The 27,098-nt window shown below is 37.3% G+C and overlaps 1 protein-coding gene across 5 annotated transcripts in view; it reads right to left on the reverse strand.

The window, feature by feature from the left end:
• tncb (tenascin Cb) overlaps positions 1-15,178 on the reverse strand; it is a 64,977-nt gene extending 49,799 nt beyond the window's left edge. For 3 of the 5 annotated variants that reach the window (XM_079606540.1, XM_079606542.1, XM_079606538.1), the window contains exons 1-3: positions 15,023-15,178; positions 12,160-12,330; positions 11,681-11,874 (exon numbers count right to left, since the gene is read on the reverse strand). The gene's annotated coding sequence lies outside the window, so the exon portion shown is untranslated. The remainder of the gene's footprint in view (positions 1-11,680; positions 11,875-12,159; positions 12,331-15,022) is intronic. The other 2 variants (XM_079606541.1, XM_079606539.1) reach the window with 1 other exon arrangement.
• Between the last annotated feature and the right edge of the window lie 11,920 nt (positions 15,179-27,098).

Raw genomic sequence — 27,098 nt, forward strand, 5'->3', positions numbered from 1 at the left:
GTCCTGTTTGCAGTTTACACTGGTAAAGGAATTGACTTATATCAGATGCATACTTTACCCCAAGTTGTGAAATGAACATGGAAACTCACAAAACCTCACCATTTGTACTTGGCTCACTCGTGTCTTACAAGCAGAGCAAAAAACAGAGCCAAAATCCACTTTTCTTAAAGCCAGTGAAACCATCTAACATCTGTAGATTATTCGTTCCCAACGAGACAGCAAGTTCGAGGAAGTGAACATCTCTGAGGGGCATTAAAACGGGAATCAAGAATGAGAAAGAAGGCTCAGACAGTGAGAAAAAAGGAGATCAGAGAGGAAAAGATTCCATGATAAAGTGAAAAGATGTACATGTGAGAGAGCTGACATTAGAGAGCACCTCGGCAGCTCGGCTCTCACCTCGGCTGTCATCAGCCGTCCCCTCAGACGGGTCTTAGACCTCAACACCAATCGGATCCTAAATTACTCTCCCTCTCTCCTCCGGTTTCCATCATTTCACTTTCCGGCTGTCAGTCAGCACGTGTTCCCGGCTGTCGTTTTAAAATAAGGTCTAGGAAGACGAAGAGGAAAAGTTCAATCAGAACATCCTTATAGGAGATTAACAAAGGTGAATAACTTAAAGTTCAACTATTTTCCTTACAACCCTGTAGCAATGTCTGGGCTTTCCCCCCCATAAAAAACACACCAAGCTGAGTTGTATAATGGAACTCTGTATTCACTGCTGATTTTAACCCCCCACCCAGCCCATCTAATGACTGGTGCATCCATTTATCTCAATATTCACTCCGTGGCATAAAGGAAGACTGAAGGGGCTAGGCTTACAGGGTTCATTCATGTGTGACTGACGTGCACAGCAGACCCCGATTCCATTGTGGGCCGGGATGCAGACGCCTGCAAAGTCCATTAGAGAAAGGGGTGAGCATTGAAATGCTGGGAGAGTATCTCAGAAGGATGAATGGACATGGTGGCCCTCTTGTTTTTGTTTCCGTAACTTTAACTGTGTGTGCCACTAGGCAGTGTTTAAGACAAAGAACACACTGTTTCAGTCTCAAGGTGCAAAAGAGAGGAAGAAGAAGACACAGCGGCACGTACACATTCTTCTGCGACTGCTGAAAGAGTCTTATTACTTCCAGCTCAATCCCGGGAAACTAGCACATATTAGTATGTAATCATACAGGTATGTGCAGAGTAATGGTAATATTTAATATGCAGAAGCATCACAACCATGCAAACTGATAAGGAGATTTTTGAGCGAAGAAAATGGCGAGGGGAGTGTATTGATATGTATTTGGTGTGTATGTATAAAATAAAAAGGCTATTTCACATATGTAAAACATATATGAGAAAACAACAACAACGACAACATATTCAAAACAAAATATATACAAATTATGATTATAAATATTGTTACAATAAAAATGTATAAATAACAATTATATAGAATAATATAGGCTATAAACATAATGATGTTATTTGATATAATATGTAATACGTTTTAATATGAAGAAGAATTATGGCCATTCAAAATAAGGAAAGCATGAAAAATATATTTATAAATACAGGCTATTTAATTTGTAATACATACAAGCACACACTAATTCATTCATTCATGTGGCAATTTTGTTGCACAAAAAATTAAACTTTTAGTACCAATTTGATAACATTTATATTACATCACATCTCTCCTAGGCCACAAAGTGAGCCAGGACTATCTATTGCACCCTAAACATACATATATATGGTGCATGATGGTGCACATTGTAGTGTTGCTACGCCACCTGCAAATTAATTTTACAGATTATCGGCAACCACCATGATAAATAAATTCCACCATGCAGGATTAAACTGAACATCTATACTGGTCTGCATGACCTCCCATCGGTTAGCACTGCAAAATCACAACCCTTTACAAAACATCAATGAGACATCTGTATTCAACCAGAAAAGGTAAGGCATGGATATACATAGTGCCGCATTTCACAGTCAGTCTCACGTATAAAGGGTTTCAGCCCTGGCTCACTGCTCTGATCGTGCCCTAAGAGAATTAGAACATCGTCTATATGAGAGACTCTGGGATGTCTATATGGGCTCATCCAGTCCCAGCATGACATGCAATACGAATCAGATAGAGATCGCTCAATGTCTTTTTGTGTGCAATAAATTCATGCCTGCACTCGATCTCCCCCACACCTGCATTGTGAAAGCATTTATAGTAAATAGTAATGAATTGTTAAATATTACCAACCACAATGACCTAAGACCCCTCCACTCCTTTTTGTTACCGTTACTATTACCTCCATTGAGAGAGTGTCTCTACTCTACCCACTGTCCCCCTCTTTCCGCAGCCCTGTTTGAGACAATTTTATCACGATCCCTCCTCTTGAGACTGGCATATGGTAGCACCATACTGGCCGTCTGTGATGTGCCCTGCTATTGACACACAGAGTTATTATTGCCTCCTGGGAGCTCTTAAAGCAGTGGCAGTAAACACATCTACATGCTCTATTAATCTGCTGGTATGATTACTTGTGTTTGTGCAGAAACCAGAATGCACACGAACACCATACGTGCATGCAACTATAGCAATGTGCAGATTTGCATATTAAGATGATTAGGGGGGCACAAAAATTGTTTTCTTTATTTGTAGGGTTATTTTAATGATATACTGTTTTGTCTCCACTCCAGTTGTTGTTCTTTCATCCTACAAGAAAACCATAGTCTGTATATATAGCTAATTTCCATTTGACCTTTAGACCTTGAGAAATGAAAAAAATATTTTTATGTTGGCGAAAAGAAAACACTCTTCCATTTATCCTTATCCAAAGGATTAAAGCGCAGCAGAGACACTTTAAGCCTGTGTGTGAACCTGCATATATATATACAAGATGCCCCCTGTTTTAGAACAAAATGTCAAATATAAATGTGACCCTGGACCACAAAACCAGTCACATGGGTAAATGTTTTGAAGTTGAGATTTATAGATAATCTGAAAGCTGAATAAATAAGCTGTGCATTGATGTTAGGATAGGACAATATTTGGCTAAGATACAACTATCGGTATTTGAAAATCTGGAGTCTGAGGTGCAAAAATTCGAAACATTAAGAAAATCGCCTTTAAAGCCATTATGTTCGCGATTGTGCTGCATTCACTCACAAAAATAAATGTTTTATATAATTACAGTAGGCTATTTACAAAATATTTTCATTGAACATGATCTTTACTTAATATCCTAATGATTTTTGGCATAAAAGAAAAATCTATAATTTTGATCCATATGTATTGTTGGCTATTGCCACAAATATACCCGTGCTACTTGTGACCGGTTTTGTGATACAGGGTCACAAATGTCAAAAAATTGCTAATATTAAGAAATGTTTATCAAGCACCAATTCAGTATATTAGAATGATTTCTTAAGGAGTAATGGCTGCTGAAAAATCAACTTTACCACCACTGGAATACATTTTAAAATGTAATAAAACAGTTATAAGATAGAATATTGCACAGTATTACTGTTTTATCGTATTTTTGATCAAATGCAGCCTTTGTGAGCATAAGAGACTTCTTTCAAAAACACTATGGGTGATTAAATGTGTGCCAACATACTCATTGAAGTGTTGTCTAGTTAAGATGCACACATGTACACACACAAGTGCTACTTTTCACAAAGATATTCTTAGAAGCAATTTCCTCAGAAGTTTGACCAGAAGGTTTTTCTGTCAGATACCATAGTACAGTATCTTAAAGCGCATAAGTAGATTTGACACATCTTGTCATTTCAATTCATTAACACCTTATCCATACACAAATTTTAAACTGTCAAATGGCTTCTGCAGAAACTTATTTTTAACTTCAGAGCGAAAGAGCCATATTATTAGACAAAAGAGTTGGTTTAATCTTATCAATATATCTTACTGAATCTGATTGATGTAGTTGAGGAGAATGATCATATGAGCATATGTTGACACACTCCTGACCCTGGACGCATCACCTTTTCCAAGATTTCCATGTCTAATCTCTGTGGAGAAAAGGCTATTTGTCCAGGCCATTACCCATCTGTAACACTAAGCAACCTTATCCTGTAGGCATGAGTCACCACATTCTCATTTTCTTTCTTTCTGGATTTCTTTCAATGGACCTAAACACTTTAGTGATTGATTTGCGGCCGTTGCAATCTTCATGTCTGGTCAGGTCTAACCATCAGATGAAGGATAACTTTTCAGGAGACAATTAGAAAATGACCTCACTGTTTCAGTCTTCTAGAGGAAAGCTGAGGAGGTTGTGCTCTTTTTGTCATTGGGAAAAGAGCAAGAATCCAAGCCATGCTAAATCCTATTTGTCCTCTAGGGCAGACAGGCTTCTCTGATTACTACCGGACCAGGCCAGTGTCTGGCCATTTTGCACAGTTGAATGGTGAATTGGAAAGAAAGCCTTGGATGAGGCAACACAGACACGAAACACTAAAGCCACAGAGCCAAGAACATGCCCGAACAGCTGCTGCACGTCTCCGGACCACAGCTCTAAAACATTTGGTCCTTGATACGGGTTTTTTCCTCATTAAATAAATTAAAAAAATTAATAATACTTTTGAAAATTTTTTATAATCACACAAGCCATACATATTGCCCAATAAAAGCTGTTTTATTGTATATGGAGTAACTGCCTTATGCTGGCAGCCATTGTAAGATCACATGACCAGCCAAATACTACTAACTTTATCTTGATACACTCTCAGACAAAATTATCCAAAAGTTGTCACTGGGATTAAACCCTTTAAAAAGATTCTAAAATGTACACTTTTGGTACCAATATGAGGTATTAATTGAAATCTTTAGGTACAAAGGTGTAGCTTTTGTAAGTGTACCACCCCAGTGACAGTAAATGAATCATTGTTGATTGCAAATTGCACATTTCTACAAAGGAATTGGCAAGTTCATTTGCATAATATGCTGCAAAGTGTCAGCATAAATCCATATAAACCAGAGCATAATAAACACACACACACAAAAAAACCCCAGCTCATTGGGAAATTGGGAATTATATTATGTTTCATGAAATTTAAAAAGTGAAATGTATAGTGAGTAGCACTAAAATCACATTCAGTTTGATCCAAAGCAGATTAACATGAATCTGGCAATGCTTTGTTATGTTGGTTGTTGTAGTATTTCACCAGTTAGGAATATTTTTGGTGTGTGCCGCTAGTTATGCGATGCAAAATTAAACATGTATTAGTTTACAAAGTAAACCATGCACTATGGTAAAAGTGTTTTGCCGTATTGTGCAAGGAAGAATGGAAAAATATTTTTTATTAAACCATAATCTGCCACGTAATCATATTTTGTGTGAAAACGAACACAAGTTTTTTGTTTTACTGCCACCAGTGTTAATTTCAGCTGGAGACTGCAGTGAATTGTATGGTTATGTATACGTTTTTTGAAGTTTTAATACATTTTAAGGAAGAAGCACATATTTCCAATGAGCCTATGTTGAAAAAAAAATATACTGAGTGCTCATGTAATGGAACACTATTCTGTCAACAGTTTGAGCTTAAAGTTACAGTATCACATGATCGTTTGGGATATCTTGCAAGTATCAGGAGTTCACCTGTTTCCCATGGACAGTTCTCATCTTCAGCAGAAGTTCCTTCTGTCTTGTTTGTGAACTGACAGAATGGTCATCTGCTACTCAAGAGCGTCTGAGAGAGAATGCTGTCAGAATGCTTAACCACGGTCCCATGGATCTGGAGCGCTGAGTGTCGTTGAGCATCGATGAGCCTGTTTTTAGCAACACAGCAGACTAAATAATGCCACTGGTTGTTGTGAAGAATGAAAAGGAGCTGGCACTGATGCTCTTCATCTGGCACTGGATCCTATGGCAGAATGTTTCGCTCTCTCTGAGAGAAGAAAAGGTCTTCAAGAGACCCTAGCTGTAAATAACACTCAATCACTCAAAAACTCAATTTCTTCACATTTTAGTGAAAGAAAAACAATGTTATTGAGCTTGGTGGAGTTGGATGCATTACCTGTCTATTTTGATGGCTAATCTTCCTCTCGTCAAAGCAAACGGCCATAGCAAAAAGTGCAGTGGAAGGTGTTTTTTCCCTCATCCTTCGGTCATTAATTGGGTGCCAAGTGCACTTGACTGTGGAAAGATGAAGCTCTCTCTCCATGGACACTGTGTTCAATTCGGGGGAGCTGAGGCCAAATGAGTTTTGTTTGTGCCAGAGCCCAGTGGGGAGCAGCAGGACAGCTGGGTAGTGTGTATTCTGTGTGTTTTCAGTTGCTGTAGTTGGCCGTTATGTGTCACGCAAGCTCAGCTCACAACCCTTTTTAGACCCATTTCAGGAGCCAAGATTGGCATGTCATCAAAGAACAGACATTTCATTGTGGAAGTTTAGTCTCATACAGTATCTTACAAGGAAGCCAAGAGTGTTGTGGAAGCCAAGAGTGTTGTTCATAGAGACCGAAACAAAACAAAACAAACAGCCTGAAAATGGTCAAGATATTTAAGAAACGCAAAAGGCTTTCATATTTGTTTTTAGGGAGGGATTATTTACATATCAAGCAAACTTGAGCTTAACTTAAGAGCAGCTCTGATTCTTTTTGTAAACTATGCTATGGACTGCTATAGACCTGACAAGTGCTGACTTAGCAGTGCAACACTTAAACTCAAGCGTATTTGCTTATTTCTACAAAGAATCCTCTGTCCATACAGGCTCCTGTCACTTTACAGCTTTTAAGGGCAATTATATTCTTGATCCTGGCAACTAGAACCACCCCATTAGGGTCAGTTTACAGAAAGAAGCCTTTGGCAGTCAGGGAAGAGGTCTGGACAGTTATAAACAGGAGTCATGGAGCCAAAACATGAATTTAACACAATACAACGGACTATCCTTTAAATCAAAGGATGCTATTAAGGCTGCTCAAAAGCTCCAGGGATGTTCAAACAATTGAATAATACCGTACTAAATATTGTGGTTTGTAAAACTTTCAAAAGGTGTCTTCTGTCTCAACAACTCCGTTACAAAACTGCATGGTCTGCATCACCAATCTAGCCTTTTCTGGTTCAGCAAAACCTATCATTACATTCTTCACTCAATGATTTCCACTGAAACTTTTGTTTAATGCATCATTTGACAAAGAAGTATAAAGATAGTTTCTCATACAGCAAACCTGTACCTTATAAGCAGGATAGGGGGAAAGCACTGGGTGATGAAAGGTGCCATATCCATAATTAGCAAGTTAAAATAGCATCTATAATTAATTTTAAAGCCTGTTATTCTGGCTTATATAGATGTGTGGTAATTTGGGCTGGTGAATCAGGTAACATGCTGCAGGAAGAATTAAAGAAACAGTTTGCATTAAAGGATACAATGATATACATTGTTCATAGTCAACAGTAGATGTCAAGTTCCAAAAAGGTGAAAAAAAACTTAAAAGTGTCATATCATAGCTTTGTGTGAGTCTTATGGACTGCTTTTATCATGTTTTCTGGTCCTTTTTAGAGCAGATGTGGGCACTATAAATTGTCCTTGCTATGCAGATTTGGAACAACATGAGTGTGAATAAATGATGACAGTTTGTTTATTTATGTGTGGACTGGCCCTTTAAGAAGCTTCGTTTTCCTCACAGTGCTTGAGGTTTATTGTAATGTAGAAATGTAGACTAATTATCTTTCATTTAAAATACAATAAACCTAATGCTCAACATGCTCAGAGAAATGATAAAAGAAGAAGAAAAGCCATTAACACAATGGTAGGGCAATGTAGGGCAAACAGCCTGCAAACATGATAGCATAATGATACCCACTACTCTCCTGGCATGAGTTCCTCTCCCCGTCTACGGAGTGTAACCTGTATTCTTGCCAAGGTAATTCAGGAGCAATTCTGCAATCAAATACCTCGGAAAGCCGCTCTTGGCAAGCCACTATCCGCAGTGCCTCTGTTTCTCGCAGCGCATTGTTTTGCTTGTTATCTTTGGACAGCCATGATGCTCATGGGTTTCCTTGGTGAATTTTAGCCACCGTCTCATCTCATATATTCTCGTTAAGCTCAGGAAATACTAACAGGAGGACAAAATCTCCATCATATCTGGTAGCACTTAGATTGGAAGCTGGTTAGCCTTTAAATCACACTCTTTGAACACATCATTAACAGCTTTCCTTGGTTTGCAAATAAAAGTTTCCTTTTCAAAGGCGGTACGGGGACACACTCGCACATGTAGATCATTGTTTGTGACAGCTCAGAGGCTTATTCAATATTTGCCTGGCTATTCACTCTCTTCCCTATATATCACAGCTAAATTAATGTATATATGCAATGTCCTAGCCTTCCGTTTCTATTGGTAACTGAAATGGGTGGACTCTTACAAATAGGAAAGTGTATCTTGTTGAGGGTTTGTTATTTCTGAAACAAGCACTAACTTACTATTTACCAAGGTTTAAATGATAATCCATATAAATCATGCCAATATGATTTAACTTAACAAGGTTCAAAGGTTCTAATGTCTTTTTGATTAGGGGTAACCAGGTGTGTTGTAACACCATGTATTTAGCCAGAAGGAAATGAGCTATAAGAATGAAATCGCTGCCATACATTACCATGTCTATATGTAAAAATTAAAGGACAAAAAATTAGATTGAGGTAAATCAGTAAATGATCGGTATCATTTGAATCAACTGGTTTTCTTGTTTGATTTAATATTTACACACAAGCTTTTCATCTAAAAAAAATATATAAAATGTTTTATACATTTAACATTTCGAGTATACAATTATTATTAGATTTTACCATATATTCATGCACGCTATTTAAATACCAATATGTTTTATATTTGTATACAGTTGGATAGCAGGCTGTAACAACTTTTTATACTTGACTCTTGAATTTAGTAAGAAATTGAGATTCCTAATCTACATTTGTAGCAGATACATATTAGACTGTTAAAGTTTGAAATACATGGTGCATTAAAAAACACATTAACAGATTTTATAACACCATTCCTGATCTCCCCTAATAACATTTTACTTGGATTAAAATGCACAGAGATCAATAAGGCATCTCTTAATATTCATAAATTAGAATAAAATATTATTATAATATTTATAAACAGAATAAATATAAACTGTACCATTTTATTTACAAAATATGAATCTCATATGCAAGTTCACGTAAGGACGTCTGCTCTCGCGTCAACACAACACATATGCATTGTGGTGCTCTCGTGAACACACGTTGGATATTAATATTTTGTAAATAAAGTGGTACATTGTGTACATTGTGCATCCCGTGTCACTTTATTTGTAAAAAAAAAGTCTTTACTACCTTTCTGGTGCTTGAAAGTGGTAGCTACGTAGGCTGTCAATGGAGGAACAGAAAGCTCTTCATTTGTGTTCTGAAGATGAACGAAAGTCTTATTGGAAAGACATGAGGGTGAGTATTTAATGACAGAAGTTTAATTTTTGGGTGCACTAACCCTTTAAGGTTGCAGTGACTCATAATGATTAAGCATGCAGCTCTGAATTTAAAATTTAGCTTGTGAACTTCACATTTGAATGGAAAGCTACTAGCCTTTCCACTCCTGGACCAGAACATCACCACATCCTTCATGATGTCATACACAAATCAGCAACGTGAGCACAATGAATTATGCTGAACTTCAGAGTAGGTGTGTTCTGGTTTGTGGTTGTAAGTATCTCCAACACAGCTGCCTTTAAGCCTAATGAAATATATCATACTGTGTACCCTGGAAGCTTTGAGTGACTCAAGTGAATCAATCCAACACAAAGGAAGCCACAAAATAATTTCCACTTGTTGGTTTGTTTGAATAGTTTAAGCCACGTATCCATAGAATCACACAGCAACGCTCAATCCATAACACAAACTCTGTAGTGTAAAGGCAACTTTGAGCCTGATTCAACAAGTAACAACACCACTAATACAGGGGTTGATAATCACAACCAGTCCATCTTTGCGTGCAAAGTCCTTGAAGATTTTGAGCTGTCTAAAAAGCTTCATGTCCCTCCTCACCCTTTAATCCCACGTCCAGACAGACTGATTCTAGCTCAGAAAAAGGCACAGCCTTTGCTCATCCTCGCACTGCAGCACCTTGGGATCTGAGTCCACTATAATAGTGTGCAGTGAGACTATCTAACTGATGAAGACCAGCACCTGTAAATGACCATGTGACAATCAAGCAGTGCCTTTCAACTAATGATGAGCACATTTTTTACATTTTTAATGAAAAACAATTGAAAATCAACATGAATTTTAGAATTCCTTTGTATGCGAGACTTTCTTAGAACAGTATTATTTTTGTTTACAAAAACTAAAATAAAATATATAAATAAAAATAACTGGGAAAAATTTAACTATATTATATTTTAATGACTGCAAACTTAAATTAAAATATATTTTGAAACATGGTAAAAAAACTAAAAATGATTACAGCCTGCCTGCATTAAACATGAAAATGCTACTATATAGATATACAAATCATACCAGTTAGCGCATTAACTTTGGCAGTTCGAAAATACTAAAACTAAAATAAACTAAGCTAAAATTAAATGACAAATTGAAAGTTAAGAAGAGTAAAAACTAAGTCTTTTAATTCTTAAATTTCAAATTCATTTTGTGCTTCTAAATACTAAAACATTGATAATTTATAGCTTTGATTTTCAATGTGGCCTTTAAAAAAAAAAATCCCACTAAACCTAGAGTACAGCACTGAAGTCATTAATATGTCTGTGGTGCTCTGTTTTTATTTTAAACTACATCTAGACAAGGTGCAGTCTTCCTGACCTTTACTGCAAAGCCTTCTCCATAAAACCAAATGCCAAGAATGCCACTTCATTGTTAAAACAGAATACCAAAGAATGGGATTCTCTACCCTACCATTTAGTTTCTCGCTCTCTCTTGCCTTCCTCCGACACCGGATACAAGCGATAAGAGGCAAGTCTCTTTGTTTGCAGTAGACTTTTATTTACAGGACATGCATAAGACCAGGATTCAATACCAGTCCTGAGCATGCCTGGAATCCTTATGAGAGCTCAAGCCATCTCCCTTCTGTCATCTCTTTCCTCATCTATCCTCACTTCCCACTATGCGCCATTCCTTCAGAGATTGACCCACATCTTCACAGTAGCACTGTGTAATCACCATGGAGTGAGTGTCAGTCTTTCTGTGATTTACAGTCAGCATTATACACCAAATACACTCAAAGCTTTCAAAATATTCCCTCAGAGATGTTGCATGCATTACTGATCAGAGGGCTTTTTAATCTTATTATCCAGGTCAAGAGGGGGGAGAAGTGAGCAGAACCCTGGCCAAATCCAACAAGAACACTTGAAATGTATGAAAACAGAGTGCTGCTTAATTTTAGATGGGTATAGATCAATACTTCATATGGGTGTGTATTAGGCTTTTGGGATTTTTTTTCTGTAAATTTCACAAGAAAATGGGTAAATGAAATGAAATAAATATTTGATGAAGCATCTTATTGCTTTGTTGTTAAAACGATATAAACAGAGAGATCTCAGGAGGTTGAAAACCAATTCATTTCTGGATTATCAGAAAGCTTGTAAATTGAACACACTATTTTACTGAAATTATGTGAATGCATTGAATTATAAGGGCAATAATCTAACACAGTGTCCCACAAAACACATAGTATAGTAATAAAATGTACCTTTTTAGATGGGAATGAAGTTAATCATGCTCGTCTTCTATTGTCAGAAGGTTGCTGCTGATCTGCTGGTGGTTCCCCTGAGAAGTGAGACAGATGACAGTGGGGACACCTGCTTGAGTATAAGTCCCCAGTCCCCTCAACAGCTTTAGGCCCACAGGATCAGACGCCTGCCCCAAAAATAGAGCTCAACCCATCTGCAAATATGGGACCAAATATTTGTCAAATACCTTTGTTTTTTTTTTGTATCTTTGTGTGTCTCTAGAATATGCTTAATGCAATTTCAAAATGAGAAAAGGATCGCTTTGTATCCTTACACACCAGAAGTGATGTAATCAATCAGAAAATCCGGAAAATCTCGAGGCGAGAATCAATCAGAATGGTTAATGCACAAGATTAAGAACCGGCAGTAAATTGTGGTGAATTCTCCATTAGTCTGGATGAGGAGTTTAAACAAATCCAAGGAGCTTATAGTATCTTACCAATGGTTTATTTTCGGGGTTTGTGGGGGGTGGGTGAGGAAGCTTCATTCTCAAGACACCAAGCCATCTGTTTGCTCGTTTCCTGGTGGGTCCATATCTAGACCAGAGTGATTGATTGACAGCTCTGTAATCCAAACCTTCTTTTTCACCTTGTGAGGTCCACATATAAACCTGTAAATTTCATGAAGATACAGTATCTTATACAAGCATATCTCTGGATTTCAACCATTTATCAAAATAAATGGCTGCACATTTTAGCGTATATGGAATACAAGAATGTAAAGTGTATTAGACTGCCTACTTCTAATTAGATCTTTATGAAGATGTATTGCATTGATGTATTTTCACACCATGATAACCAATAAGAGTTACACGGTTAACATGGTTTGCCTTATGTATTTTAATTCAGTGGAAAAATCTCACTGGTGACATTTTAGTAATGATTGTGCAGTAGGGGCCAAATGAAATGCATCCATTTAAATTATCAGCAATTCAATATTAATGAAAGTTGTCCTTATTGAGCTGTCCTCTAAGAACTTCATGAACACTCTCTCTCTCTCGAAAAATAATTTGGTTAATGTACTAGTATCAAATTGGCAATCATAAAACATATGCTTACTGTAACTGAGTTGTATTAGACAATATGACAACAGATAAAAAATGTAAATGTCTATGCAAATTATATTTAGGCCAATACGTTATTCTGGAAAGTTTTTAAGCCCCAGTGTGTTGTTCTTTGGGGTTGTGTCCTGCTCTGGATTCAAATCATATTTAGAGGGCAGCCATTTTGCAATCTGCCACGACAGATGGCTGTTTGTAAAAATAAATAACCTGTCCCCTTCCCTACACATGTTTCGAGACAGATCCAAGAGAAACCAGCCAAATCAAAGTCTTGCACAATTTATGATGTCCCTCCCAAGGCGAATGACAATTTAACACGGAGGTCTTTTAGACCCTTTCTGACCTCGTCTGAGAACATCCAGAATGACAGTCACCCCCTCTCTTATTATACATAGAAAAATCAGATAGAGATTACTTTAACTTCAAAAAAATAAAGGAATGATCACTGACTTAATCACATTTATTACTAAAGTTCCTATTTTATGTACCTAGCTCAATTGGTAAAGCATGGAGCTTTACCAAACTGATGAAATTCCAAATACATTTGGACAAAAGAGTGAAATCCAACGTAACACAAACATTGTTGTTAAATGTTGTACTTTGCTAAGCAACCATCATGAACACAAAAAAAGGGGAACCTAGGAAAAAAATATGTTCAGATTTTCAATTATCTCACCAAACTTTACCAACATACATCACTGCCGGTGTTGGAGGAAATATCTATTACGCCAGTTTTCAAAGCTTCTCAGTTTCCCCAAGCTATACCCTTGATGTCGGGTAAGAGGCTTTAGTTTATTCTTTGAGTAAAACCATTTTTTTTCCGAAATCCTTTTTGAAACAAATGTCCATCAGAAGATCAAAGCTTTCCAGTGAGTAATGGCAACAATGTTTACCATTAGTCAAATAAATTCAAAGCCTTTATGGATCATATTCCTTGTTTTATCTTACTACTGAATGGAATATCATCCATGAAAACTTTTTAAAATGAAAAGATTTTCTTTCAAAGCCAAATTTTAGCCACGGGCAAAGGTAACCTAGTCTTTATTCTCTCATGCTTCCATTACCAGCAATTACATGACGGTCACATTCCATTATGCATTTGTTTTTCAATCTCCTGTATCAGCACTAAAATCGCGTCTATCTTGTCTGTCTTTTCTCAAAGCCTTACCGACCTACTTCGACTCTGAGGAGTAACACAGAATTCTAATAAACTGCTATCACTGAACCACAGGGGAAGGTTCTTATCTGAAGGGGCCCAGCTTGTATTACCGTCAAGGGTTATTTTTTTCCACCCTGTGAAAAAGGACCAGATTTCTGTCTTTGTTCAAATGCACCCAACCAAAACTCATAAAGCATCCCTCCCTTGCCCAGTGCATGCCATTTTTCTTATCCTTTCTGAGATTTTATATTTGGTTGCCAAGGGAACAGAGGACACAAGCTCTAGAGGTTATAGATGTTTATAGGATATGAGGTTAAAGCATGCAAATGCACATGCACCCACAATCCTTCAGCTTATTTATGGCAATAAGACCAGATTTTGCACCTGTATAGACGCATGAAGCCCCATACTCTATAATGTTGGACAGAGTGTCAGCGCAATATGGAAAAATCAGGAGTGACAGCTGCAAAGAGCGAGGCCTATCTCCGAAACTCATGAAAATAAATGAGCTACTGAAATGTGTTTATCTGGAGACTAGGGTACGACTAAACTGATTGAGGATCATTAAGGTCTGAGAGCAGATAGAAAGGGGGAGATTCACTCTATAGTCCACTGGGAATCATATTCATGGCTTCTCTCACCCTTGATCATCCCATTGTAATCACAGCATGAAGGGAAATTCAATCCTGTTCAATTTCAGCTTTTCATTGAGAAATGTCATTAAATGAATGTGTAACAGAGGGCAGACAGGCCTAATTCAAATTAGCTGTAACATTTTGTCTCACTGAATTGTTTTCATTGTTTCAGATTTAGGTCGCTGCTTCTTTATCTGAATCATGCCAAGTCAGTTAGGCCCCCGTTTTATGGAGGTGTATTAGATTATTGCCATTCTATTGTTCATGTCACTCACAGAGTTTTTAATTACTTTTCCTGCTGAGGTCATATTTCATTTAGACATCTCTAAATTGTGCTAACATATTTATGGGAGAATGTTATTGAATATAGCCCACTAACAGAAGTTTATAATCACTGGATTCGGGTATATCAAAGTTAATTGCTTATGATACTGATGCAGAATGATACCATTTATGAACATCCATCCATATGCTAGGATCCAAGGTTTTCCAGCAGAACATTTCCAGAGCATAACGCTGCCTTAGCCGGCCTGCCTTCTTCCCATAGTGCATCCTGCTGCCATCTCTTCTCCAGGTAAACACGCTCACGCACCCAGATATCCACCTGATCTAAAAGAAAATGTGATTTATCAGACCAGACAACCTTTTTTGCAAAGTTTCCATTGCAGGCACTTTTGGAGGTGGACAGGGGTCATCATGGGCACTCTGACAGACTTTCTATCATGAGCAGCATTAGGTTTTTCAACATTTTGAGCTACAGTAGCTATTCTGTGCGGTCAGACCAGACGGACTAGCCTTCGCTCCCCACGTGCATCAATAAGCCTTGGTTGCCCATGACCTTGACGCCAGTTCACCTGTTGTACTTCCTTGCAGCATTGTTGGTAGGTACTAACCACTGCATACCAGTAACAGCCCTTTATTTGTTATAATTTTGATGATTATGGCTTACAGCTTATGAAAACCCCAAATTCAAAATTAGAATATTGTGAAAAAGCTTTCATAGCTGTAAGCCATAATCATCAAAATTATAACAAATAAAGTCTTGAAATATCTCACTTTGCATGTAATGAGTCTATATAATATATTAATTTCACCTTTTAAGTTGAATGAGATTTTGCACGATATTATAATTTTCAGAGCTTCACCTATATATATATATATATATATATATATATATATATATATATATATATATATATATATACACACACTGTGTATATATATATTATATATATATACAGTTGTAATCTAAATTATTCAACCCCCATTGCAAATCAGGTTAATTGGCAAAATGTACAGAATTTCAGCTGTTTGTAATGAACAAATCAAACAAAAGTAATTGAAATAGCTAAACACAACAAATGTTTCAAGTGGTTTCCCCAAATTTAACTGAAAATGCAGCTTTTAATGACTTCTGCAATCTCAAAATGATTTAACCCCCTGAGTAGAATCCCTCACAACAGCACAAATCTGCAAAACAGGTGTTGTCTCAAGCACAGCTGATGCAACTGATGCAACTGATCAAGGGCTTCATTAGTTGCACCAGGTGTGCTTGAGCTAGAACACTAGTGCTGCCGCGATTAGTCGACTTAAGGCGGGCGTACACAGTGCGAGTTCGGACACTCGGGAGGTCGTGAGATATTGCACACGTTACGAGTCAGTTAAACTGATAATCGCGTCAAAGCAGCTGGTACACGGCACGACTGTCCTCCTGCACGAAAGCTCTGTGAGAGCTTTCAATGTTTCAGGCAATAGCTTCAGATAGAAAAATGACAGAAATGTGTGTGCAAATGCAGATACTGTGACAGTAGCCATTCCGTTCAACATAAAAACATGAGAGAGAGTGTGTGTGTGTGTGTGTGTGTGTGTGTGTGTGTGTGTGTGTGTGTGTGTGTGTGTGTGTGTGTGTGTGTGTGTGTGTGTGTGTGTGTGTGTGACAGTGTATGCGCACGCTGTGTGGTTGCTGCCACTGAGGTATAGCCCCATCGATCTAGCCTGTGAGGCGGTTGTGTATGATTTGGCAATAGGGGACAGCCTATACGCTGGTGAAAATCGGGCCGACTCCCCGAATTTTTTAAACATGTTTAAAAATGATCGGGAGGTCGGGGAGGTGCACATAACGTGCTCGGCTCGGCTCGTAATTCCTCTCACACGCTGCGAGCCGTGACCATGTGAGCATCACCGATTTGCACTCGATTTCTCCCGAGTGAAAAAATAATCTGCGAGCTCGTAAAACAGCAAAAAATCGCACCGTGTATGCCCGCCCTTAATCGACCATGAAAAGTAGTAGACGGCAATTTTTGTCGACGTGTCATTTTACTATTGACCGCCTATTTATTTTTGGTCTCCCATCTCAAACGACTCACTGTAATTCACCACTTCACACCAGTATGTGCGCACCCTGCTGGTTAATCTGCCATCCTCTTTCTTACCCCTCTCCGCGTCTTCACTGCTTTGATATGAAAAATTGCTTTCACGCTGGGCTCGTTTGCTGCGGTCCAAGCCCGAGCGTGATTGTTCCGGCGATATTATCGCCCTTCACAAACAAGGAACAGGATACAAAAAAATAGCAAAGGCCCTAAATGTTCCTAGAGACACCGTTGCTGTTGGAAGCATAGTTCGCAAGTTCAAAGTTAAAGGAACAGTGGTTACACTACCTGGACGGGGCAGAAAAAGGAAGCTACCAGATTTCTGAGAAGGCAGGTTCAGAAACGTGACTCGAGTGACTGCAAAAGACCTGCAGCAAGACATGGTGGCAACAGGCACTGAGGTTTCATCTTGAATAGTAAGGCGCGTACTAAACGCATGCAGTTTCGATGCTAGAACTCCAAGACGCACACCACTACTGACCCAAAAGCACAAGAGCAAGCACAAGCACCTAATTTTCCTAGGTGAAAATGTCATGCGGTCAGTGAGGAAGCTGAAGCTTGGGCGTCATTGGACCTTCCAACAAGACAATGAGCCCAAGCATATCTCAAATTCCACCAAGCCTTGGTTGCAGAAGAAGTCCTGCGAGATTCTACAGTGGCCATCACAGTCATCTGACTTGAACCCCAAAGAAGAATGGGCTTGCAAAACGCAAATCCAAGACTATAACTGAACTGGAGGCCATTGCTCATGAGGAATGGGCCAAGATTCCTCACAAACACTGCCAGAAGCTGGTGTCTGGTAATACATCTCGTTTGCAGCAGGTCATAACTGCAAAAGGGTGTTCTACTAAGTACTAAAGATGCTTGTCATGAAGAGGTTGAATAATTTTGAGACTGCAGAAGTCAATAAAAGTTGCATTTTCAGATGAAATTGGGGGAAACGCTTTGTTTGATTTGTTCATTGCAAACTTGCATAATGTCGATTACAACTGTACGTACACACACACAGACAGACAGACAGACAGACAGACAGATAGATAGATAGGAATTAGCTTTACATATTGAGGGAGTTTTTGTCTTTCAGTCTCTTGCTTTGTTGCTATGACATCCACCCTGCAATAACAAATCCGTCTGTGTATTTTTCCTCCCCTTTTTCTTTTAACAATCTTACCCAGTAGCCAATGCAGAGGCTGTCCAGAGCTTTACCGGCTGAAGGGAAACAAGTACACAAATGAACCCTATCCAGCAAAGTCCTCTCTAGTTTTGAGGGGTTTAATCCACTGAAAGAACAAAAAGTGTTTGGCTATTACAATTAATAGTCACCTTTTTGAACCATTAATTCACTTTACACATCACCATATAATGTCAAGCAAATTCATACAGCTGTGACAAAAACTGGTGATATCTGAGTGGGTAAGTAATTACTTAGTCCGTAATTACTCCGTCCATTTCTATCAGTTTGACCCATTCAGCAAATATCCCCTTCAAATTCATTGCATGATCAGAATCTCAATGAGCTCAAAGGAGGCAAATGACATTCACACACTCTATGATCATATATTCTGTGGCATTTTTATAATGTTGCATCTTTTTTCATCAAAATAATTTTGAGGTGGCACTGACTCCCTTTACCTCCTCCTCAGAAAAAGATAACCCTCGGTACGACTGCCAGATCCACATGGATATGACGACATGAACTAGATATGAACTAGATAAAGTCAATGGGTTGGAACATGCAGTAAATGTCACAAACCATCTTTTGCACACAGTAACAGCAGCATCTGACTCTCACAAAGCAGTAGACATTATCATAACTCAAGGGCCACCATCTGCTGTGAAAGGAAAGATGGTGTGTACTTAGGCAATACTGAACAATGATGTCCAAAAATAAGAAATAGTTTCCATAGCACTGATAAATGTCTGTTCTGACCAACATTATATGTCTACAATCAGCATCCAAAATGTATAGCCATTATACGATGTAGGTATATCTGCCAATTTGATGGCTAAATGACTAAATGAAGATCCATTTTAAGCAATTTTATTTGATTTCTTTCACTTAGGGGAGCATCTATAAAATGAGTAATAATCCATTGATATCTTTCTTACTCCTTCTTGCACAACATTTTTGAGGTAATCTGGTTTCCTCATCAGCAGACAAGCATGCTCTGCTGACAAGTACACACTACAAGAACATCCCTGAGTGAACTCTGCAGACCTGGAGGAAGTCTCCATTTCCCTGGGGAGACCTCCTGAATTTTCCTTTTAGAGATCAAGCTGAATAAAACTCCCTCTCGCTCCTGTGCTCAAAGAAAATCCCTAAAGCGTTTCCCATGGATGCAGAGGTAATAATAAATGGTCTGTCTCTGTAGAAAAACAATATACACCGCAAGCTCCACTCCTCTATTTGGTGGTATTATTTAACAAATTGATTTGAAACTAATTTACATTTCAGTGATTATGTTATTTTATAACACTAATGACTAATTTAACACTATGACTAAAAAATGTTAAATAATTTACAGAGAATTATTCTTTAAATATACTCGATCCCGCTCTATCACGTTTTGGGCCAGTATGATAAAAAAATAATAATAATAATACTTGTATTCAGCAAGAATATAAACTGATAAAGTGACAGTAAAGACATTTATAATGTTACAAAATAATTATATTTCAAATAAATGTTCTTTTTAACTTTCTATTCATCAAAGAATCCTGAAAAAAATTATTTCAATAAAAATACAGCACAACTGTTTTCAACATTGATAATAATAAGAAATGTTTCTTGAGCAGCACATCAACATATTGGAATGATTTCTGAAGGATAATGTGATACTGAATACTGGAGTAGTGGCTGTTGAAAATTAAGCTTTGTCATCACAGGAATAAATTAGATTTTAAAATATATTCAAATTCAAAACAATTATTGTAAATTGTAATAATACTGTTTTTACAGAATTTTTGATCAAATAAATGATATGTCTTGGTGAGCATAAGAGACTTTAAAAATCCCTTTTACCGGCCCAAGAATGTAACATGAACAATGTAAGGAAATGTGCTACCAAACTATCTGCCATCAACAATGTCATCTGATATATTTGAATAAAACTCTCTTTTCAGAATAGCTCTCAGAATGAAAATGTGAAGTGGTTTAAGAAAAAATGGGTTCTTAGAAAAGGCTAAATAATTTGTCCAAAGGGAAAGCTTTGAACAGCCATTCAAACCACTTTGTCTGAGGCATTACTGTCACTCTTGGCCTATAATTCCCAGTCAAACTTTTTTCTATAAATTTCAAACCTTAAAAATGTCCAACTAAGCTGAACACACTCGACTGATCATTTTATTTGATGAAACACTGCAATCCATCTTGCTTTAGTGTTTTGCTGCTTTGAAGAGAGCCTGTAGTGCTTTGGTGGATATTGGGCTCAATAGAGGCACTGTGTACACGTGGAAATTGGAGCTCCCGAGAGATCACCCCCTCCACTTTCAGCTTCTGATTGCCCTGTAAGACCCTCAGGAGAGTGCGGCTAACCTCACGCCTCACAGTCCATACAGATTTTATCATCCACTGGCTCTGGACCCCAGTCAGTCACCTCAGAGAGGCGGTGCCACTTCACAATGGGCTATCAATTACCACAAACACCTCTGAACTTAGGTTGTCAGTCATATGTCAGCTATCTTACAGTAATTAGTGCTGGGAAAGCCTAACTCATTTCCAGCTCTCAGTTGCAATTCTTTCAACGTTTAGCCATTTATAACCTCCAAACATTTTGTATTTAAAATATCCAATACTAGGGCCAGATTTACTAACAGCTTCCGCTAGCAAGCATTCAAAAATAGGGGATTAAAATCCTGTCAGGATTTACTAAAGGCACGCAGTGAAAAAATAGAGCTGAAAAGGTGTGGATAGGGTTATTTTCCCGGCTAACCTTATTGCATATGCATTTATAATGTTCCTTTCAGATGCAAAATGTATGGAAGGAGAGTATTTAAATGAATCATGCAAAGTGATTTACAGCTATAATCTAAATGTTTTAACGCCTATTGCAAATAAGGTTTATTGGCAAAATGTACTAACTTTCAGCTGTTTGCAATGAACAAATCAAACAAAAGTAGATCAACACAACAAATGTTTCAAATGGTTTCCCCAAATTCAACTAAAAATGCAACTTTTAATGACTTCTGCAGTCTCAAAATTATTTAACCCCCTGAGTAGAATCCCTCACAACAGCACAAATCTGCAAAACAGGTGTTGTCTCAAGCACAGCTGATGCAACTGATCAAGGGCTTCATTAGTTGCACCAGGTGTGCTCGAGCTAGAACACATGAAATAAATATCAAATATTTTGTTGCTGCTGTTGTAATTCCCGAGGCTGGAGTTTGCAGAACATCTACAAAGGTTTGTGATTATGCAGACATGCACATATAGTAACTTTCTATGTCCCTTACTGGTATCTGTGTGTTAATACAAGTAAATTTTAGTCAACTCAAAATATCTGAGTTGTCACTTGGTACAACTTCACATTTCAAGTTGACTAAACTTAACATTTTAAGGCAGCACGAATACTTTTTTAACAATTCTTTTTACAGTGTATATTAGCATCTTAAAATGAACAAACTTAGATTTTAAGAGTTCACAATGTATGAAACAGATATGAAAAACTGTAAAAAGTTTAGCTTGCTATCAATAATGAATGGGCTCAAACATCTGACATAACTTAAACTCACTTCCTCTTCCATCAAGAAACAGGACTGCTGAGGTGAATAAGGGATGCTGGAAGAATTGGCAATATGATCTAGTAAAACATTTACTAGCAACCCAGTCAGTGTTGATAAGGGGTTTATTCAGAGGGAGGTACCTTAATTATTGGAAGAAATTGTGTTGAAAGCTATTTTTTATGTTGTTGAGTAAAAGTACTCATCCGATAAACTGATACACATGTTCATCCCGTAGAGTGTACTCTTGTGTAAGGTCAAACTCATTTTTTAAATATGTTGCGCTTTTAAGTTTACTCTGCTTTTAGCAGATAACATTTAAACTAAAGATAAGTACTGACACGAAAACCATCTCAAATTGGTTTTCTTTACTCTGCATGGGTTCTTTTTACATAATGATCAATAAAGATAATTAAGCCTAGAGCCACATCTGCTTCAGATAAATGTTTGCAGCTTCTGCTACCAATGGCATTACTGTGTTTGGGAGATTTTTAATCATTGGAAGATGTTATGGCTCTTATACTGTCATGGCACTTGTTAGACGATGGAAAAGGAAGTGAGTTTAAGAGCTTAAATCCTAAAAGATGTGTGCTACGAAAACAGATCAAAGGTCAAAGGATACACAAACCAGATGGCGTTTCTCATACTTCCCAGGTAGAGGAATCATAGCTGTCTGTCTCAAGGTACAATTAGAGTCCTTATGTCTTGAGGTAAGTGTGCCAGTGACTAAAATTGTGGTAGTACAGTACGTTTTGTTGTACGTTTTGTAACAAAAGCAGGACATATTGTTACAGATACTATTATAAAATGCTGACCATTATTTCAGTACATTAAAATATTCTACATGTTAACCTGTTCCTTGGTGGTTTATGTAAAAAAATCGAGTAAAATAGCAATATTTTATAATTAGCCTATATTTATTCTCATTTATGTATTTTTCATTTCATATCATATCAAATGTACAATATAGACACATTGACAGCATCTAAAATGTAAAAGTAGCCTAATTATGTATGCACACCCCACTCTGATCTAATTCTAAACCTAACCATTTCTCAACAATATATAAAAAACAAAAACTATTTTAGTTAAAATAATCATACGTGATCATTTTGAAAACTATTTTCCTTAATTTTAACGATTCGGCTTGGGTGAATAAAATCCTTCGAAATGAGCTGAATATGGCTATTACACAGAAAAGAAAAAAATGGTTTTAAATGTAAAATTAGGCAAATAAGTCCAATTTCATCACATTTATTTAACATTTAATTAATCTCATTGAATAAATACATCGGAATCAACATATTCATTTCACAAATTCAATGTTAAAAAATATTTATAAATTCGTTCATTTCCAAACTTGTAATATGTAAATACTCAAGTTTTAGATGCTGTCGATACATTAACAATGCAAGTTTCAGTGTCTATGCAAATGTATAATATACAATAGAATCACACTTTGCTAGAATCACACTTTATGCACAAATGAGATCAATATTTTTTTAAATGTAAATCATTCCTCAAGGACACAACTTACCCAATTTAAATTGCCTTTTTTATTTCAGTTGATAGCAGGCACCCTGAAAATATAATTAGTTGTAAAATGAAATGAAGTTCTACAATATATAAATAGTTTATAGTGCACCTCCATTTCATTTTCCTCGCCTGGTAGGGTAAGTAAAAAGTGTCAGTTTACCACACTTATCTTCTGCAAAAGAGCTCTCTAAAACGCGTTTGATTTCTGCAAAAAAAGGTCTGCATCTCACAATAATTTATTCATTAGAATAAAACCTAACCCAGGCCTTCGTGCCTTGGCAGAGATAAGGGAACTCCAGAAGTCAATGCAATGAAGCTAAATGGCCCATAATTGGGCAGAGATACTTCAAGTGAAAATCATCCCTGAGCACACGCACAGCTGGACCTCTCCGAAATGTTCTCACTCCAGGCGTGACTCCTACATGAGTGTGCCGCAGAGCCAGTAAGAATAGAGGCTGGATCGAGGCGTTTCTGTGTAATTATGTATTGAACTAGCCGTGGGGAATGACCCAGTTTCATTGTAATTGCCAGCAACATTCTGCGAGTCCATTGGTGACATCTCTTCCCTGTCAGCCCACATCTCTAACAGCTCAACAAAGATTCTCTATAATTGTTTGTTCTGGGTTGGAGGGTTTTTTCAAATGGGGAGACTCGTGGGCAAAACCAATACACAAGTCATGTGTCTAAGGACCGTCATGGCTGAGATCATCATTAAAGCCATCCTCCAGTGTAAATGAAACATGCTATTGATTGAGTGAACACTGATTTCAATGAAAGCTGAAGACAGATTAATGATATCAGTGTGCAGAAGAGCCAATAGAGCACATACAGTGCAGGTTGTAGAAGAGCATGTGGACACATTCACACTCATGATAATGGATGACAGAGTTTGGGCTAGAAGTGTCAAATCAGTCTTTTCCAATCAAAATCAACTAATCCATTCATGCTGATAACAAAATGTCAGACCTATTGCAAACATGTATTGAGAAGTAGTACGTATAGTATATATTGTAACGTTTTTTCAATATTTCAATATGGGAAAAAAGTCTCCCATCTCATGACAATAATCTATTCACAATCTGTCTTTACAATCCTTCAACAGTTCAACAGAACTGTGCATAATCACTTTAGCATTGAAAAAGAACAGTAAACAGAAGTGTTCACTGGAAAAGAAAAAAGAAATATTCCAGTAAATACATTTCACCTATAATGACTATAACAAAACACTTACTGTATAAGAATAACTGTACATATGCGTCAATGATACTCTGATAATTGGAACCAAGTTTCTTTGTCTGTCTGTCTGTCTCTTCTGGATTTTGGCTAATGTGATTAGCTTCTGTCACTGTCATTGTCCTGAACTTCTTCCCACCTTCTGCTGTAACATGGCATTCATACTTAAAGTAGTATGAAGCACAGTGTGACATTACATAAAGGCAGAGTTGTGTTAAGATAACTTATTTGAGTCAAGACCAGAACCACAAGAGAGTTGAGTCCGTGACAAGACCAAGGCCATGAATATATGCTCTTAAACCGACTCAGACCTAGACGTGAATAAGCTGGTCTCGACTTAAACATTCACTAAGGATAGTTCATCCAGAAATGTTGTTACAAACCCATATGACTCATCCTTCATTGGACACAATAAACGGAGGCTGATTTCTCATACAAAACTATCATATGGTTTCACATCGACTATATTTTATGATACTTTTATGGTGTTTTTGCAGCTTGAAAGGTTCAGTCTCCATTTATTGTATTTGAATAGAAAAGAACGACCCACGATACACAACATTTTTCCTACAGTACTCAAAGGAGAATACAAACTCTTAAGAAGTGTTAACATTATTAACACTTCAATGGTTAAAATGACATGAGGGTGAATAAATTACAGAATTTTCATTTTGGGGCCAACTATCCCTTTAAACTTTGAAAGTAAAGTTAGAATAAAATACATACACTACAGTTCAAATATTTGGAATCGGTCAGATTGATTTCATGTTGATCAAAAACACGGTAAAAATAGCAATACTGTGAAAGACCATTACAATTTAAAATAACTGTTTTCTATTGAATATATTTAACATATATTTTATTATTGTGATGGAAAAACTGAATTTTCTGCAGCCATTACACCTGTCTTCAGTGTCATATGATCCTTTAGAAATCATTCTAATATGCTGCTCAAGAATTGTCTTGTTATCAATGTTGGAAACAGTCTATTTAGAGGGTGAGAAAAAACACATCATTTTGTGTGTGTCCCTTTAAATGCAAATGAGCTGCTGCTCCCGTCACAGAGGGCAGAGCTTCAAGAGAGTGTGTGTTAGCAACTAGCAGATAGCCTATGCATTAAAATGTCAGAAACTCTTCTACTCAGGAAGTGACAACATGTAGAATGCAACAGGATGTTTCTGAATGGTTAGTTGATGAATGTGTGTAGCTGATGTGGAGTTAACTTATCTTCAAGTCATTGATTAGCATATTATGTCATGATAATCTATAAATCGCTAGTGGGGGAACTGTTGTAAGATGCCTACAGAGTGACATGCCATTTGTGTTACGTACTGTTTTCACAATAAATGTGAAAAGAAGGATGCGACAGTTTGAGCAGACTTCCAAATGTGCTCTACTACAACAACTCTTCCTCTTATCATGTACGCTTTGTTGTCAACCCCCTTTGTTGTGTGTTTTCAGGGGCAGGGTTTATGTAAATTTGAGGGTTCATGATGTCACTAACCCGGGAGGAAGCTTGTGCAGTCCCTATCAGTCGTTTGTTGTAGTCCTTAAAAAGCGATTTCTGTCAAATAAAAAAATCTCCCTTTGCTTTGAACTTTGAGTATTTTAACTCGCAGATGTTGTTTGTGCACAAACAGCATCATTAAACACTTATTAAAGTTAGAAAAGTGAAATCATAATCAACCACCCTTTTAATATTTTTGCTGAAACCGCAAAAAAATTATAATTCAGGATTCTTTGATAGATAGAAAGTTCAAAATAGCATAATTGATTTTTGCAACAGTGTAAGTCTTTTGTCACTTTTAAAAAATGTAATGCATCCTTAATAAATAAATCTTACCAACCCCAAACTTTTTTATTGTACCAAACGGTATTGTACTATTTTTAAACATCGAATAACTACAGCAGATGACTGCACATTTCCTGCCATCTCTCTCAATTACAAATTATTTTTGGCAGTTGTTTCTGATGGATAGGTTTAGCTTTTATCTTAGAATTAATTTTGAGATTCAGAATATTGCCTTTTATCCTGTAAAGCGAGCCTTCGTGTACATTGCCACGATGCCAGGAGGAGAGACATTTTCTGTTATTGAACCTGAAAGCAAGCTGGAACATTGTGTAAGTGAACTGTTACATAACTGGCAATGAAGGCTGAGAGAAAGTCAAAATGCTTTCTACATTCAAGTTTATTCACAATATATTTTATTGCTGGGGGGAAAAATACACATGAATGAAGCAGAGACTTAGGGCTTGTCATCTGAACTGCATCAGAAGGCCAGATGATTTATTCTCAACTGCCTTTTTTGTTCTAATCACAGGACCAGAGTCACTGGAATGTGTCCCAATCAGTAGCAACAAAAACTGCAGGAAACACAGCGGCCTCTTCCTCTCTTATAACTCTCTTTTTACGACTTCTGTTGCGCCTTACTCATAGTCTGTTCATTCATTCTCCCATACAAAGTTCTAAAGTAAACTGTCTGTGGAAAAATAGAAGCCAATACCACAGAAAAACTGACTCATCTAAAAAGCACCAACACAATCCAAATGAAAGCATTGGACACTTGAGAAAGTCTCGATACAGTGGCGTAAGGACAATGGTGCCCTGTTCCAGGCGACTGGGCTCCCCTCCTCAGGCTTTGTCTGAGGTCAGGGCTTCCCCAGTGA

This window comes from Phoxinus phoxinus (assembly GCF_949152265.1).
Source record: "Phoxinus phoxinus genome assembly, chromosome: 3".
NCBI lineage: Eukaryota > Metazoa > Chordata > Actinopteri > Cypriniformes > Leuciscidae > Phoxinus > Phoxinus phoxinus.